At 46.0% G+C, this 18,252-nt stretch overlaps 1 long non-coding RNA gene across 1 annotated transcript in view; it reads left to right on the top strand.

Moving 5' to 3' along the window:
• LOC148686033 (uncharacterized) overlaps positions 1-18,252 on the top strand; it is a 131,623-nt gene that overhangs the window by 28,523 nt on the left and 84,848 nt on the right. The gene's annotated exons all lie outside the window — the stretch shown is intronic.

Genomic DNA, 18,252 nt, shown 5'->3' with positions numbered 1-18,252 from the left:
CCCATGGACCAGAGCACGCCAGGCACTCCTGTTTTCCACTGCCTCCCGCAGCTTGGTCAAACTCAGGTTGGTAGCTTCGAGAACACTGTCCAACCATCTCATCCTCTGTCGTCCACTTCTCCATGTGCCCTCCATCTTTCCAAACATCAGGGTCTTTTCCAGGGAGTCTTCTCTTCTCATGAGGTGGCCAAAGTATTGGAGCCTCAGCTTCAAGATCTGTCCTTCCAGTGAGCACTCAGGGCTGATTTCCTTCAGAATGGATAGGTTTGATCTACCAAGGAGTGTGGTGGAGTCTCCTTCTTTGGAAGTCTTTAAGCAGAGGCTTGACAGGCATATGTCAAGAAAGCTTTGATGATGTTTCCTGCTTGGCAGGGGGTTGGACTGGATGCCCCTTGTGGTCTCTTCCAGCTCTATGATTCTATGATCTTCTTGCAGTCCATGGGACTCTCAAGAGTCTCCTCCAGCACCATAATTCAAAAGCATCAATTATTCGGCGATCAGCCTTCTTTATGGTCCAGCTCTCACTTCCATACATCACTACTGGGAAAACCATAGCTTTAACTATATGGACCTTTGTCGGCACGGTGATGTCTCTGCTTTTTAAGATGCTGTCTAGGTTTGTCATTGTTTTTGTCCCAAGAAGCAGGCGTCTTTTAATTTTGTGACTGCTGTCACCCAAGAAAGTAAAATCTCTCACTGCCTCCATTTCTTCCCCTTCTAGTTGCCAGGAGGTGATGGGACCAGTGGCCATGATCTTTAAAAGTATAGTGGGTACCCAAAGCCTTCATTTTAAATAAAAATATAAATGAGGAGGCCAACGAAAGCCCAGGAGGTGTTTGAGGGTACCACATTGGGGATCTCAATACTAATAAAACAACTTGCATCTTGCAGGAACAAATGCCATTCTTCAGGGTCTTTGACAGAGGCCTTTCACAGTCCTGCAACCAGAGATGTCTGGGATTCAACCAGAGTCCTTCAGAATGCAAAGTTCCACCACTTTGCTGCAGGTCCTCCCATAGAATTTGGGTGATAATGTCTAAAGCAGGGTTTGCCATTCCAATTACTGGAAGATCCCTCCTCTTCAGGGAGGGGGGACTTTGCGGGTGGGACCCGCTCTACGCACTGAGCAGGGGGGCCGTGTTCGGCCCCCTGCTCCACCTACACCTATACCTGTTGCCGTGCTCAGGGCCAGCTCGTGGGTGGGGTTATCTGTCTCAAAAGAGAGTGGCAGCCTCCAGATCGCCCCTTTTCGCGCTGCTCCTCACCAGATCTCCCACCCACCCTCTCTTTAGGTCTTCCCTTAGGGCAGGCATGTCAAACCTGCGGCCCTCCAGATGTTTTGGACTACAATTCCCATCTCCCCCAACCACTGGTCCTGCTAGCTAGGGATCATGGGAGTTGTAGGCCAAAACATCTGGAGGGCCGCAGGTTTGACATGCCTGCCTTAGGGTGTTCGCTTTGACCTTGCTATGGACTTCGGTTTGTTGCCTTTGGTTGCCCAAGGGGCCTGGTAGGAGTTTTTTATCCAATTGGCTAATTGGCACCGGCCTCTTGGTTTTTTCGCCTACCTCATAGCAATCCGTCACAACTTCTTCGGTATTTGGCAGTAGGCATTGGAATACGGAGTTGTCTGGTGTGTTCGCGGACTGGTTGTGGCCATCATCCAACCCTCCCCCCTTAAGGGATCCGGCGGTCCTGGATCCCGTCCGACTCCCAGCTGGGGGCTAGGGCCATGGCACGACCCCCGGTGACACCAGGGGGAGCTTTCAGTTGTATTTGCATCAACAGGCTCCTTCCTCAGGGTGTTAACCTGATATGACCCCCCCCCCCCGCCAAGCGGGGTGGAGTCATGCTTGCTAACGAGTCCAATGCCTAAGCCAGGCATCCCCAGACTGCGGCCCTCCAGATGTTTTGGCCTACAACTCCCATGATCCCTAGCTAACAGGACCGGTGGTCAGGGGTGATGGGAATTGTAGTCCAAAACATCTGGAGGGCCGAAGTTTGGGTATGCTTGGCCTAAGCCAATACCTCTCACTTGCTCTAACCAATAAAGTTGTGGCCTTATTCTACCCATTAACTCAAATACCATGTGTCACTGTGTCTTTATTTCTTGCGGGGGGCGAGTCCTCAAACCGCAATTGTTCCAAATGTCAATTGAGATGGGAAGAAAAAAATCACCTCCTTTGCCCATTAAAACAAAACGAGGCATCAATTTCTTCTTGTAAGGATCAATTGAAAGAGGTGCAAATGACCTGAATGCTATGAATCATTTTTAGAACACCAGAAGAAATAACTAAGTGCTGGAGAGGAAAAAGGAAAACATAACATGACTGATAGAAGTGGATGCATTTTGTCATATATATTACTCCCCACCTGCCCTTTGATGTTGAGGGATCTGCACCTTTCCAAACACAAATATTTACCTGTGTGTACACAGTGGTTCTCTCCACATACAAAATGAGCTTCTGAAACCATACCTTTATGTCTGTATAGCTGTGTACCTGAAGTGCTTTGAATCAGCTTGGCCTATTGAACTCAACCTTGAAACTCTTGCTGATTTACAGAAGCGGCTGTCTTAGATGCAGTGAATTAGAGCCTATTTTTCTCAGATGAGTCGGGAGCAGACAACGCATTTACTAGCTCAGACTTCTGTCAGACATCTAGAGAGGCACCAGCGAGAATTTGCCAATAATAGGCAGTCATTTTGCGGAGCACCCTGACAGATTGGAAGATGGCACAATTTTACAGGATTAAAGGGCTGCAATTGTGTCTGAGTTGTCCATATTATTTTAATATCTAGCTATATTGCCCAATTTGAGCCTGCCTGGAAATCACTGATTCATTCTGAAAAATCTATGTGCCATATCCCTCAGCATTCTGCAGGAGCCCTGTTTTCTGCCACCATACAAATTCCCTCTCAGCTCACTGGGTGGCCTTGTGCCTAATCTATTCCACAGGGTTGTTGTGAAGACAAAGTTGGGTTGAGTGGGGAGAAAGATATACACACCACTTGAAGCTCCTTGGAGAAAAGGGAGATGTAACTTTAATGATAAATATAATATAATAATATTCCCTTTCCCTACAAGGGGAAGGAGAGAGAGAGAGAGAATTTACTAAAGGTAGCCAATCCAGGAGAAGGAAAACTCTTATCCATAACCCAATCCTCAAACTTGACCCTCCAGATGTTTTGAGACTACAATTCCCATCATCCCTGACCACTGGTCTTGCTAGCTAGGGATCATGGGATTTGTAGGCCAAAACCATCTGGAGGGCTGAGTTTGAGAAAGCCTGCCATAACCTCTGTTGCCTTATGGCTAGACTCATTTTTGAGTAAAGCTTCAGGAGTAAACCCCAAGGAAAAATCCGTACCCACTACCTTGAGGGATATCTTTGTGAGACGAAATGGCTAAGGAGTAAACCCTACACAGATCTTGGAGTAGAGTCCCTAAAACCATAGAATCATAGAGTTGGAAGAGACCACAAGGGCCATCCAGTCCAACCCCCTGCCAAGCAGGAAACATCATCAAAGCTTTCTTGACATATGCCTGTCAAGCCTCTGCTTAAAGACCTCCAAAGAAGGAGACTCCACCACACTCCTTGGGAGCAAATTCCACTGCCGAACAGCTCTTACTGTCAGGAAGTTCTTCCTAATGTTTAGGTGGAATCTTCTTTCTTGAAGTTTGAATCCATTGCTCCGTGTCCGCTTCTCTGGAGCAGCAGAAAACAATCTTTCTTCCTCCTCCATATGACATCCTTTCATATATTTGAACATGGCTATCATATCACCCCTTAACCTTCTCATCTCTAGGCTAAACATACCCAGCTCCCTAAGCCGTTCCTCATAAGGCATCGTTTCCAGGCCTTTGACCATTTTGGTTGCCCTCTTCTGGACAATGGTTGGATGGTGTCTTGTACGCTTCCTTCTGCCAACTCCTGCAGTCAAACTGGTGCCAAACGTATTGCTCTGCTTCCCTTTGGACCACATCAGTGAGACTGAGAGGGGTCTTGTCATCTAGGAAACCTGGGACCTCCATACACTGTGCTCAGGTTTGCGCCCCAGAGAAGAGGCACACTCCATTGTCTCTTGAGACAGATGGATGTCAACAACAACAACCTGCCAATAATAGCAATAATGCGTGAAGACAGTAGGCAAAACATATTTGACCAGAGGGGACTTTGTAGGAAGAAATCTATTGCACAAGATGGACCAATGGTCTAATTCAGTAAAAGGCAGCTTCCTATGTTCTGAAATTAATGCATTGCACCAGAGGCATAGTGACAGGGTGAACATCTCCAGCCGGGCTTGGAACTGGATTTGAAAAATCCATTCTTGTCATTTATTAATTTTAATTTTAAAAATGCAGGTAAAATAGCTTGGTTTACTCTGATTCCAAACTTAGTGATGTCATCAGGAATGCAAAAAGGTCAACTCACTCCTCAACATGTCTCATAACCCCTTCCTTCCCTCTGGCCTGTCTTCCTGGCTTACTATTCTAGAAATGGCACTCAAATGTTCGCTCCTCCCACGCCCATGACAATTACCCAGGTACAGGGAGAAGGCTTTTATTCTTTGTTCCCACCTGCACTTCCATCACCACCTCTTCAGCAATGGAAGAAAGCAGGTAGGTGGGAAAGAGAGGGTGGAGGCAGGAGGGTGGGCAGGAAGGCCAGTGTGGTGTAGTGTAGTGGTTAAGAGCGGTAGACTTGTAATCTGGGGAACCGGGTTCACGTCTCCGCTCCTCCACATGCAGCTGCTGGGTGACTTTGGGCTAGTCACACTTCTCTGAAGTCTCTCAGCCCCACTCACCTCACAGAGTGTTTGTTGTGGGGGAGGAAGGGAAAGGAGAATGGTAGCCACTTTGAGACTCCATCGGGTAGTGATAAAGCGGGATATCAAATCCAAACTCCTCCTCCTCCTCCTCTTCTTCTTTCTTCTTCTTCTTCTTGGAAGGAGGAGTCAACCTCTTCTGCAGTTCAGAGTATAACCTATACTTTAGAAGAATTTTAGGGCATATTTGAGGCAAGCATTGCAAGCCACCAAGATTAGGTTCTCCTAATTAGCAAATGACAAAATTCAACCATGGTTGTTTCAATAGTGTCTTTAATCTGGGGTGGGATTCAGTCACATACCGGGAAACTCAAGATGCTCAATTAAATTTGATTTGGAGCTCTTGCATTCGTGAAGGAGAAGACTTACCAATGCCAGCTCACCACAGTGCTTCGCTCTGCCTCCCTAGCTGGAGGCCATATGCCTCTGAATACTAGTTTCTAGGCATCCCAAGTGGGGAGAGTGAGTGATTCTGCACTTAGGTCCTGCTTATGGGCTTCGCAGAGGCTGCCTGTCTTTTGAGAGGCCTTTGCTCTGATACAACATCTTCTTCAGAAGGAATGTGAGCTGCGTAGGAGGGGAGTTTGCGTCCAAACCTTGTTCTCACAGAAACTTTGGCTGAGTCCTCTTTCAACTCTGCAAAATTGCCTGCCTGTAGCCACAGTTTATGTCAAGATGTGGCAAAATAAATGAGGAGAAAGCTAATACATGGACAGGAGGCACTCAGTGAGCCAGCCTCCCGCCACACCAACTAGGGTTGCCTGGACACCCCGAAAGTTGAGCTTTTTTAAACAAAAATGCCAAGAAAACATGATATTTTGATATTCGTCCAGGACAAAGCACCTGAATAACCGTGGGAGCTTGAAGCCGTGGGTTTCATGCAGCAAAATTTGTGGGTGCTCAGCCCCTTCATGGACCCCAGGGAGTTAGCACCTATGACTTGGAATGCCCCGCACCAGTCTCTCAGGATTAATTTGCATTTCTGGGTCACAATCCAGGCAAAGTCCTACTGATTTAATGCTTAAATTGTGCAGTTCATGGTTTTTCTTCTGGGGGAAGAATGCCCAGGATACCAGGCAGGTAGGCAGTATTTATTTGCTGCAATTATTAGGTCACGGCATGAAGCAAACTTGCCACAAAGGAGCGTCCACAGGGGCCTGCAATGGAGTGGTTTTGTCCAGAGCTCCAGCCAGCCAGCCAGCCAGCCAGCCAGCCAGCCATGGCCTTTCCCAGGATACTCTGTTCCACTCCTCCTCTCGTCAGGCTTTCCATTCTCTCCCTTAACATTTCTGGAGCCAGGTGTCCTACTTTACAGAGAACACTCCTCTATTCCAAGGGCTTTTCAGTCTAAATTCTTGTAAGTCACTTTGAGTAATATGTGTGTGTGTGTGTGTGTGTGTGTGAAGGGTGCATGTGTGTGACACCGAACAGTTCTCAGAAACCGCTTGACTGGTTGCGTTCAAATTTGGACACAACGTTCCATGCCACTATGCGGGTGTTGTTATAAACTTACATTACAGAAATATGATACCTATCACAGGTAAAAACGGCATTTTATGAAAAAATAGCACCCTCCAGTGGACATCAAAGGAACACAGCTAGAAAACCTTGGCCCTCTATCGGAGGCTAACTGGTACTGCAGCTACTAGGCTGAATGGAGGCTCACCTTTACAGACTAGGCCGAATGGAGGTGGGGGCTCGCCTGCCTGTGGGTTGGGGGCAGGGGGGGGAATGGGATAGGTCATCATGGATCAGGACAAGGTGGGGGGAATCACAGGGATGAGCCACAGCAACCCGTGACCTGGCCAGCTAGCTATTATATTATACAGTGGTACCTCTGCTTACAAATAACTCTACTTACGAATGTTTCTACTTACGAATGGAGCTCCATCCGCCATCTTGGATGCGGTTTAGATAGGATTTTTTCTACCTCTGAATTTTTTCTCCCAATGCATTCCTCTGAGATTCGACTTACAATTTTTTTCGACTTACGAATGTGCGTTCGGAACACATTAAATTAGTAAGTAGAGGTACCACTGTATTATATTATATTATATTATATTATAACTAGTGGTTTTCAGCCCGTTCAATAACGGGCGCTAGAATCCTGGGGTTCGGAGAAGCGCTTGCGCAGCGCTTCTCCGAACCCTGGGACCTGTCCTTGCTGTCGGCGGCAGGGGGACAGGAACGGAGGAGGAGAAAGCGCTGCTTTTTCCTTCTCCGTTCCTCTCCCGCAGCCGCCGACAGGAAGCAGATATCCCAGGGTTCGGAGAAGCGCTTGCGCAGCGCTTCTCCGAACCCTGGGACCCGTCCTTGCTGTCGGCGGCAGGGGGACAGGAACGGAGGAGGAGAAAGCGCTGCTTTCTCCTTCTCCGTTCCTCTCCCGCAGCCGCCGACAGGAAGCAGACATCCCAGGGTTCGGAGAAGCGCTTGCGCAGCGCTTCTCCGAACCCTGGGACCCGTCCTTGCTGTCGGCGGCAGGGGGACAGGAGCGGAGGAGGAGAAAGCGCTGCTTTCTCCTTCTCCGTTCCTCTCCCGCAGCCGCCGACAGGAAGCAGACATCCCAGGGTTCGGTGAAGCGCTTGCGCAGCGCTTCTCCGAACCCTGGGACCCGTCCTTGCTGTCGGCGGCAGGGGGACAGGAACGGAGGAGGAGAAAGCGCTGCTTTCTCCTTCTCCGTTCCTCTCCCGCAGCCGCCGACAGGAAGCAGACATCCCAGGGTTCGGAGAAGCGCTTCTCCGAACCCTGGGACCCGTCCTTGCTGTCGGCGGCAGGGGGACAGGAACGGAGGAGGAGAAAGCGGCGCTTTCTCCTCCTTCCTTCCTCTCCCCCAGCCGCCGACAGGAAGGACGCGCGCACTCTCCCCCCCCGCCTCCTCCAACCGCCGCTCCTCACGGCCAGGGAGGGTTGTGAGGAGGCCTTCGCCGGCCTCCACCCCGGCGGGAGCGGCGGTTGGAGGAGGCAGAGTGGGGGGAGAGTGCGCGCGCGCAGTCTCTGCTGTCCAATCCCTGTATCCCTGGGGCACATGCGCAGTGACCCAGGGACACACGGGACATCTGGACGCAGGGACAACATGGACATTATTATATAGGATGTAATAAAAATAAAATAATCTGCAGCTAGCACTTGGATAGTGGTCCCTTGAAATCTCTCTCTGTGTCTGTCTGTCTCTCTCTCACACACACACCCATATGTTTAAAAAATAAATGTTTTTTTTCCCATACTGATTGCTCCCATAGGTTCCCCACTGAAATGCCGAACCTTCTGTGGCTCCTCGAGCCCCCCCCCCAAAAAACTGTCAATTTTATATATATATAAGAGAGAGCTCAGTCAGTAGAGCATGAGACTCTTCTGTCCAAATGACAGGGCTTCCCCCCCCCCACAAGCCCTCGTGAAAATTCACCGTCATTCTAGTGTGAATTTCTGCCAGGAAGAGCATCGGTGGGTGGGATTCACTAGCACCCATCATTACTGAAGCACCAATGAGATCAAAGGCAACATGAGAGAATCTCCCGTTTGCATATTGTTGTTGTTGTTTACAGAATTTTATAGCTCTTCACTGAATATTTTCAATCCCAATGTGGGGAACAAAGTACTAAGTATAAACAGAGAAAAACAGGTGAATATAGGTAACTCACAGCTTACCCAAGGGTTCAGTTTCGAGGTTCCATACATAAACACAAAATCACATAAAGCCAGGAACTCCAGCAGATTACCTGGAGAGGGCTGGGGAAATCCCAGGGTCCTTGCTGGTAAATAAGGCTGTGCTGTCTACTGGGCTCTGGGAAGGTTGTGCGAGAGCCCTGCGACACCCCACATCCTTCCTAGAGGCTGGAAAATGAGGCAGAGGCCTTTAAAAAGTTCTTTCTTCGATGGGTTCCCACCCTCCCTCTCTTCATTCGTTCATGCATTCATTTTCCTGTTGCTCCCATAAAGTCGTGGTCATGTACGTGAAATCGTCATATAAGCTACAAGCTACTAAATACGAGTGGTGCCCAAACTTGGTCCTCCAGCTGTTTGGGGACTACAATTCCCATCATCCCTGACCACTGGTCTTGTTAGATAGAGATGATGGGAGTTGTAGTCCCAAAACAGCTGGAGGGCCAAGTTTGGCCACCACTGCTATATACAAAAGCCCTATGAACAGCTCCGATAAACAGCAACTTCCCCATTCTGTCAAATCCGAGCAAATGCCTAGGTAAGAACAAACCCAAGGCATTCAGAGAGATTCAACAACTGCAGGTGTTAGCAGTCATTCCGCCCTGTTTTTCACGGCTCACGGACCCATCCCTCACGCCAAAAAAGGGCCCCACTGTGTGCCGGCTCTGTGGCTTTTTAGTAAGTTAAGACCTTTCTGGCCACACTCTCCAACGTATCCAGGCTCTCACCTTGGATGGTATAAATTGTTGCCCACAAGCATTTGCAGACTGAAACACCTGCCCCTTATCCATAGCTGCCAAGTCTCCCGTTTTCTCCGGGAAACCCCCGTTTTTCCAGCTGTCCCCAGCCGAAAAAACTGATTTTTTTTGTTTTTCCCCGGTTTATTCTGGCGCGGTGGCCATTTTGGAACTGGGCAGAGCATGCTCAGAAGCGACTTTTGATGCTGCTGTGCCCAGTTCCAAAATGGCTGCCGCACGACTTCTGGTGCGGCAGCCATTTTGGAACTGGGCACAGCAGCATCAATCCACTGAAGATGGTGGCTGAGATGGCCTGTTGGCCTGATCCAAAAGGCTCTCCTTACCTTTTTATGTTCTACCTCTTCTAAACCTGCACACAGCATCTTGCTTCTAGATCCCTGGAAAAAGCCCTTCAGGTGACTAATGCCTCCAAGATCACTGTGTTTTTCAAAGTGGCTTAATGTCACTGTGCTCCCAACCTCTTGATGCCTACTACAACTGTTCGTCGGTGAACCATCTTCAGTGTTTCCTTTCATTCTATGCTTTTCAAGCTCCACAGGCCGAATTTTACCTTATTAACTTAACAACACAATCCTGCACATATGTGCTCAGAAGAAAGCCTCCCTGTGTTCAATGGGGCTTGCTCCCAAGTAGAGCAGAATCCAATTGCTGCCCCAAAGTGGCGGTTTTTATTTTATTTTTAAAGAAAAGACCAATCATGTTTTCCTCAGATGGGCCTTGCTAAACAAGAAAACTAAGAACAACACAACTCTAGCCTAAAGTATTATGTTGCCTAGCAACGATCATCCTGGCCTAGCGAAGTAGCTATGCTTACAACTGGAGGATCAAGGTGTCCCAGGAAAGATGACTGAAAACAATTCAGAGATAAAAGTTCTGCACCGTTTCACTGTGCAAAGCAAGAGCAGCATTTTGAAAATTATGGGGCTGCAGCTGCCTCAGAATTTCATTTCAAGTCATCCTTTTAAAGGGAGATTTGTAGGCCCATGCCCTCAAGAGGGACTGTCGGAGGAGTTTTGAAGGAAGAAGGGGAGAGACTAGAGTTTCAGCAGAAATAGTGAAATATTCCTCACCATGCCATTGCTGTTGTTGTTGTTAAAATCTGTTAGTCTCTTTATCTTACCCAGCGTAACCTAAATATTCCTCACCATGCCATTATTATTATTATTATTATTAATTATTATTATTATTATTATTATATAAATCTGTTCAGTCTCTTTACCTTACCCAGCGTAACCCAAAGCAACTTACTAACAAACAGACAAAAATCCCCACATGGATACATCAAAACCAAGAAGAAAAAGAAATGGTTGTCGGTATTTGTCTGTCTCAGGAGACAGTGGAGGAATGCACCTTTGGGAGTGAACCTCTATTGCTATGACTGTAGAGAACGATACAGGAGAGACATGTTATGTTGCAGCTGGGGCAGACGAAGGCATCCAGTTGTGATGCTGAAGATGCATCATTGTGCCCACCATTGAGGGCACAAGGAGAAGGGGATGACAGAGGACAAGATGGTTGGACAGTGTTATAGAAGCTACCAACGTGAATTTAATGAAACTGCGGGAGGCAGTGGAAGACAGGGGTGCCTGGCGTGCTCTGGTCCATGGGGTCACGAAGAGTCGGATGCAACTACAGTGGTACCTCGGTTTATGAACACAATTGGTTCCGGAAGTCTGTACTTAACCTGAAGCATTCATAAACTGAAGCGAACTTTCCCATTGAAAGTAATGGAAAGTGGATTAATCTGTTCCAGACGGTCCGTGGAGTACTTAAACTGAAGTGTTCATAAACTGAAGCGAACTTTCCCATTGAAATTAATGGACAGTGGATTAATCCGTTCCAGACAGGTCCGCTGAGTACTCAACCTGAAGCGTACTTAACCCAAAGCATGGGTGTAATTGGATCCGGAAGTCTGTTCATAAACTGAAGCGTTCATAAACTGAAGCGAACATATTGGAGATCCCGAGTCACAAGGTGGTTAGGCTGGCCTCGACCAGGACCAGGGCCTTCTCAGTACTGGCCCCGACCTGGTGGAACACTCTGTCCCAGGAGACTAGGGCCCTGCGGGATTTGTCATCTTTTCGTAGGGCCTGCAAGACAGAGCTGTTCCATTTGGCCTTCGGACTGACGCAGTCTGACCCCACGGTTACCCTCCCCTAAGGTTTTATTTCATAATGGTTTTATCCTATTCGTAGATTTTTAATTTTAAAATTGAATTTTAACATTGTATTAATCTGTGTTTTAACTGAATTGTTTCTTTTATACTTGTGTTATTATTTGTTGTTAGCCGCCCTGAGCCCGGTCCTGACTGGGAAGGGTGGGGTATAAATAAAAATTATTATTATTATTATTACTGTGAAACTACCAGATTGCTCAACAGAGTAAAGCAAATCGAAAAGAGCAGTTACAAGTAGATAGCCGTGTTGGTCTGAGTCGAATCAAAATTAAAAAATTCCTTCAGTAGCACCTTAAAGACCAACTAAGTTTTTATTTTGGTATGAGCTTTCGTGTGCATGCACACTTCTTCAGATGCACTGAAACAGAAGTAACCAGACCCTTATGTATAGTCAGAGGGTGGGGGTGGGTGATGATGGGAATGGGTGATGGGCTTATAGGAGTGGTAAACCTGTTGATGACTGTAAACGACTGTTAATGACTGCAATTGGTCTTGCGGGAAAAAGCAAGGGCAGAGGTGCTAAAGAAAGCTTGATCATGTATAATGAGATAAGAATCCTATGTCTCTGTTCATGCCAGGTGTCTCCCCATCACCCCCCACCCACCCACCCTCTGAATATACATAAGGGTCTGGTTACTTCTGTTTCAGTGCATCTGAAGAAGTGTGCATGCACATGAAAGCTCATACCAAAATAAAAACTTAGTTGGTCTTTAAGGTGCTACTGAAGGAATTTTTTAATTTTGAAAAGAGCAGGTAAAAAAAGCCCATATTCAAGTTGTCTGACAAGCCTCTGACAAGCAGCTGTTTTTTGCCTGTGCATTGCCACAAAAATGCACAGAGCCAGGACTGGAGAAAACCTCACTTGCCTGCCACCTTAAAGAGCCATATGGAGCTCTCTGTATGAGTGCAGACCTAGGTAAGCGATAGCACATTCTACTGCACTGAAAGTTTAGACCACAGTGCCACCCGCACCCCTTGTATGCTACCTTCCAGCAACTCTTGCAGCCAAGCTGGTGCCAAATATATTGCTTTGCTTTCCTTTGGACCATATCAGTGAGGCTGAGAAAGTGGTCTTGTCATCTAGGCAGCCCAGGACCCTCATGTACACTGCCCAGGCTTGCGCCCCAAAGCGGTCACTTCGGTGCTGCTAACAAAGCAGTCAGACTTCACCCACAGAGGCGCACTCCATTGCCTCTCGAGAAAGATGGAAGCCAACCAGCATGTGCCCCTCCTTACGTCATTTCTTTGCATTTGTTTTAATCTGGATTTATTTTCCGAGGCAAGTTTCCTTTTTGTTGCTGTTATTGTTCTTTTGCAGCATGATAATTGATGAAGAACCATAATCCATTATAGATTTTATGGTTATAGCTTTTGGCACAGCTTAGCAGATGTGAGTCAGCTTGTCGCTCTGGCCAAATCATTTGATATGGCTGGTCAACCTCTGCGAACGACACTTTGCATTTTAAGTGCCCAATATCTTCTAGCACCAGTGTCTGCAAAACCCTATTTCAAACTGCAAATAATCAAATAAGTTGGTAAGTATGGTATTATTGAAATTTCAGGTGTTAAACTTTAATAGTTGGTCCCTTTAGTCTGGAATGGTGGTAATTTGCCAATGGGATGCAGCTACGATTCTGTTCCTCAGGAGAGAGTCTCACTATTATGTAAGCCATCTATTTCATTTAAGGAAGGGGAAAAACTTAGCACAAAGGCTCTCAACTTCCTCTGACCTCTTTTTCCTGTTCCCAAAGTGGAACTTTAGCATAGAGACTTTCCTAAGAGCTAAGATTTATGGTAGGGTTTAATTAAAAAAAACAAGGCATTGAAAAAATCAATAACGGCATCCCTGTGGGTCTTTGAAGTCCATGTCTTCTTTTTTTGTAGCAGCAGTGACAGGACATAACTTAGAATCATAGAAATGGGAGGTCCTTCATAGGCCATCTCATTCGACCCCTGGCCAATGGAGGAAATCTGCTTTTAAACACCCATGGCAGGGAGCCAGCCTCTCTTTGCTTAAAAATCACCGATGAAGAAGCGTCTACCACCTTCCAAGTCACTGAGTTTGAGGGATGAGGAAGAAATTCAATCCAATTCATCTTTTTAAAGCGAATCTACTTGATCCCCACTTTCTGAAACAATATGTAAAATGAAACACAAAATTGCACTTCTCTGAATTTTGCAATGTAGTTCTCCAGCCGAGCAAATGCATACCAAAAACACATATGTTGGGTAAGGCAATATACAAACAAACAAACAAACAAAACCCCATTATAGTAAAGAAAATTGCTTTGCAGAAATGTGTATCAGGCAAAACCGCGTGCAAAACGTGTACATTAGAAGAAATTCACGCAAAAACGTTGATGGATTTTTTCCTTCCTTCATTTTCTTTTAATTGCAAGCTGATGTGCAAATGTGGGGCACCAAGCTTAAGGGTGGAAAAATGGGAAACTGAAAATGGACAGAGTTGTCTAGTCTTAGTATGTTCCACTGCTAAACAACTCATGCCATCAGCAAGTTCTTGTTTTTTTTTAAAAAAAAGGTAAGATAAGAAGGACACTGGTTCCCATAAAATTTGCACATGCCTCTTTATATGTCTCGATGCAAATTTTAAAATAACAGCTATAATCTAGATAGAAATATAAAACATCTCACCATAAAGGGGAAGATAGCGATCAGGCGAGTTGGCTCGGTCTGGTCTCCAGGTGCTGCTGTTGTTGGGCAACTTCAAAGCTCACCTGCTCTCCTTTCTACTGCTTTTTTTAAGAAAATACATTTAATCCAGACTTTGACCAGTCACATCATTCAGAGAACATCTTCAAACAGAGGACTGTCCTCATCCTCCGAGAGCAGCAACCAGTTAGGATGGCTATGTGTCTTACTCTGCAAGGGACGATCCTCTGTTTAGACTGTCCTCTGCAAATTAAGACACACACACACAGTCATATACTAATGAAACACCCACCCAATGTTAGTGGAAATGTATCCACACACTGGCAAGACAGATGAATCAGTGTAGGTGGATGAAAATGCTCAAGGAAATTCACCAGAATTTTAATGCATATTTATTGAGTTTATTTAGCATATTTATTTAGCACATTTTTCTCCTAATATGCACAATTCTGCAGGCACTCTTGCCCCCCCTTTTTTTTGCAAGCAGCATTCCCCTAATAGAATGCATTTTGCAATTTATCTTCACTAATCATTTATGCTTAGTTTCCTGCTTGGCAGGGGGTTGGACTGGATGGCCCTTGTGGTCTCTTCCAACTCTATGATTCTATGCACACAATTCCCCCTGGTAGATGTCTTTTTGTACACATTATACAGTTAGAAAGCTGCCTCGTAAAATTTGGAGAAGTGTGAATGTCAAAAGATTGCTGTCTTTCAGTTTGTACAGTTTTAGGAATTGTGAATGAGACAGATCCATCTTTAAATGAGAACCGAATCCTATTTGTTCTCCATCCTTAGCTCCGAGCAATGCTGCATCTTCATTCCCAGAATTACACGGGCCTTTTCTGTAGGTCAGAATTTCCAGGAAGGCTATCTAATAGAGAGAGGGTCAGCACACACTTGTTTATTTTCATACCTGCCCATCTTGATAGGCTTTGCCAAATGTTTGTTCTGGCAATGTCTAGCTGTCATATGTCACATTGTCCCTTTGCCGCACACATTGTGAGCCTGCATGGCAGCTTTACAGATCCGCCTAGGAAATGGTTCCATTACAAAGAAAGCATTAGTCAAAGCAAACAGCAAACCTATAGGTCTCTTCCATGCAAGAAGTGCTCAGGTCCTGACCAGACCAACAAATTGCTAATATGCAAATAAATACCATATTAGTTCTTCTATGGATTGTGGCATTTTATGTTTCTATTATGAAGTTTTTCCAAGTTTGCGGTTTCCATGCTTTCCAGCTTCGGGAAATGCTCTCCGCACTAACTCGCCTGCTGAGAAGATCCACTGCCCTTGCAACAGAACTGCTCTGCATTGCAAAGGATTCTGGGAAGTGTTCTAGAGGACTTAGGCCCTGCAGAGGACCAGCCAGGCCTATATGGCCTCCCCTCCCCTCTCTTATAAACTGAGGTAAAAGGTAAAGGACCCCTGGACGGTTAAGTCCAGTCAAAGGCGACTATGGGGTTGTGGCACACATCTCGCTTTCAGGCCGAGGGAGCCGGCATTTGTCCACAGACAGCTTTCAGTGGCCTGGATGTGGCCAGCATGACTAAACTGCTTCTGGCGCAATGGGACACCGTGACGGAAGCCAAAGTGCATGGAAACGCTGTTTACCTTCCCGCCAGAGCAGTACCTATTTATCTACTTGCACTGGCATGCTTTCGAACTGCTAGGTTGGCAGGAGCTGGGACAGAGCAATGGGATCTCACCCCGTCCTGGGGATTCGAACCACCAACCTTCTGATCAACAAGCCCAAGAAGCTCAGGGACCACAGCGCCACCTGCATTCTTATGAACTGAGCAGCAGGTGCTGACGCATTGCGAGATGAACGCCGCAACCCCAGAGTCGGTCACGACTGGACCTAATGGTCAGGTATCCTTTTACCTAACAACACTTGTAACAAACACTATGGACAATATAGGTAAAGGTAAAGGGACCCCTGACCATTAGGTCCAGTCATGACCGACTCTGGGGTTGCGCGCTCATCTCGCATTATTGGCCGAGGGAGCCGGCGTATAGCTTCCAGGTCATGTGGCCAGCATGACAAAGCCGCTTCTGGCAAACCAGAGCAGCACATGGAAATGCCGTTTACCTTCCCGCTATAGCGGTTCCTATTAATCTACTTGCATTTTGACGTGCTTTCGAACTGCTAGGTTGGCAGGAGCTGGGACCAAGCAACGGGAGCTCACCCCGTCACAGGGATTCGAACCGCCGACCTTCTGATTAGCAAGCCCTAGGCTCAGTGGTTTAACCACAGCGCCACCTGGGTCCATGGACAATATGGAGATACAAAATATGGATTATTAAATAACATGCAGTTGAAAATGTTGACAATAGGACCCACGGAAGGGAGGTTGGGAAGTCTGGAGATTCAGAGAAATCTCTCTATATGGATATGTTCTTGGTATTGTAAAATCAAATAAAAATTATTGCAGAAAAAAGAAATAAAACCATTACTCTAAACCCCACTCTATCTGCATGCCCAGCAACTAATACACCTGCTACTATGGAAAGGGCCAAGGACTGCCATGCTTAGCAAGTTTGCAAGTAGAAGGTGAAGAATGAATGTGGGCACAGAGAAGTGGGCAACTATCAGCTTTTATCCATCTGTCTTGCCAGTATATGGACACATTCCCATTCCCATTTGGTGGGTGTTTCATTAGTATATGGCAATACCTAAGATTCCCCTCCTTTTATTCTGTTCCAAGATTTGGGGCCTTGATTAAAAGGTCCTAGAGGATGAAAATCAGACTGGTTCTTACTAGCCCCGACATATTTCTGTGTTTTTATTTGAGGGGCCAAATAAAAAAGGACTGTGACTCAGTTCATAAAAAACAAGCTTAGTTTTAGATTCTGTAATTGAGAATGGATTCAGGCCTAATATCCATAGTTAAAGCTTGAAAGATAACAAACTGGACCCAAAGTGCTTTATAAAGTTTATTTTATTGCCACTGATATAGGAAATCGGTGGTGTATGATTAAACAATTCTCATTATGCTGTGGGGTTTTTTTTAAGCAAGCCAAAATTGCTGTTAAGATGCGATGCAGCTGATACATCAAAGATTCACAAAGATTGCATCCCTAACTCATCCAAATGGCTTGGGGTGCTTCCAAGCTTTTAGGACAATCAGAAGACTGAATAAACAGGAGTGTTGTAGACGTGAGGTTAGGATGACATGCGTGCATTACGCAAACATTTCATCATTTTAGTGGTGCCCAAAAGCTTTGGTAATGCTACAGATGTTTTCGCTGTAAGATTCCTGGTGGGGTGGTGGCTTAAACCAAGCCTCCCAGCAGGTAAACTTTAAGATTCCTTCTGTGCTTGTGGTTGTGTCCATGCAACTGCTTGTGCATGTAATTGAATTGTAAGGGGGGGAAAACATAAACTGAAAACTGTGGTTGTGGCAAATGCATCAAAAATGAACCATTTTTAAAATAATAATAAAAAGCTCCTAAAAAACAGTTCTTCTAAAAACAATGATCTCAGTGTTGCCAGGAAAAGTGTCTTTCAGCTGTCAAATGCCTGGGTAAACAGGAAGGTTATGAAATTTCTCCTGAAAGTCAGAGGGTGACAGATGCATCGCACCAGGCAGGACATTCCACAAATAGGGGCCACCACTGAAATGGCCCTGTCATGGATCAATGCCAACCAGGCAGCCCCCCAAAATTGCAGACATGCTAGTTCAAAGCTTAATTTTATACATTTTTCATGTTAAGCCAAAAGGCAGGCAGAGCAGATTATGTAGGATTTGAACCCTAGTCTCCCAAGATCCTAGTCCCATGGAAAGGGACTAGTTCATTGCTTTGTTCCAGTAATGGAACCTTAAAAAAAAAACCCTATACAGCATGCTTCCAAATCTGTGCATGAAAATTGTACAAAACGTACAATTTTGTACATTTCTGAGGAGGAGGGATGGGACAAATATATATTCACCATGTTGAAAAGTCACCAGGCTGGAATGCTTTTTTTCTTCCAATTAAGTCTTCTGGCCTTCTCTGCGGAGTTCAGAGACTAGTGCAGCCTAAGGGAATAAATGAAATATAGACTCTGTCATGGAAGGTTTAGAGCACAAAACTCTTGGGAATTTTATTGCCTCTTTGAAACAAGACAGACAAGTTTAAACCGGGAAATTCACTGTTCCACCTAGATGCAACTAAGCCAA

The sequence above is a fragment of the Zootoca vivipara genome, chromosome 4, assembly GCF_965207765.1.
Source record: "Zootoca vivipara chromosome 4, rZooViv2.hap1.1, whole genome shotgun sequence".
Taxonomy (NCBI): Eukaryota; Metazoa; Chordata; class Lepidosauria; order Squamata; family Lacertidae; genus Zootoca; species Zootoca vivipara.
The sequence above is the reverse complement of the archived record's forward strand: the minus strand, read 5'-3'. Positions and strand labels throughout refer to the sequence as shown.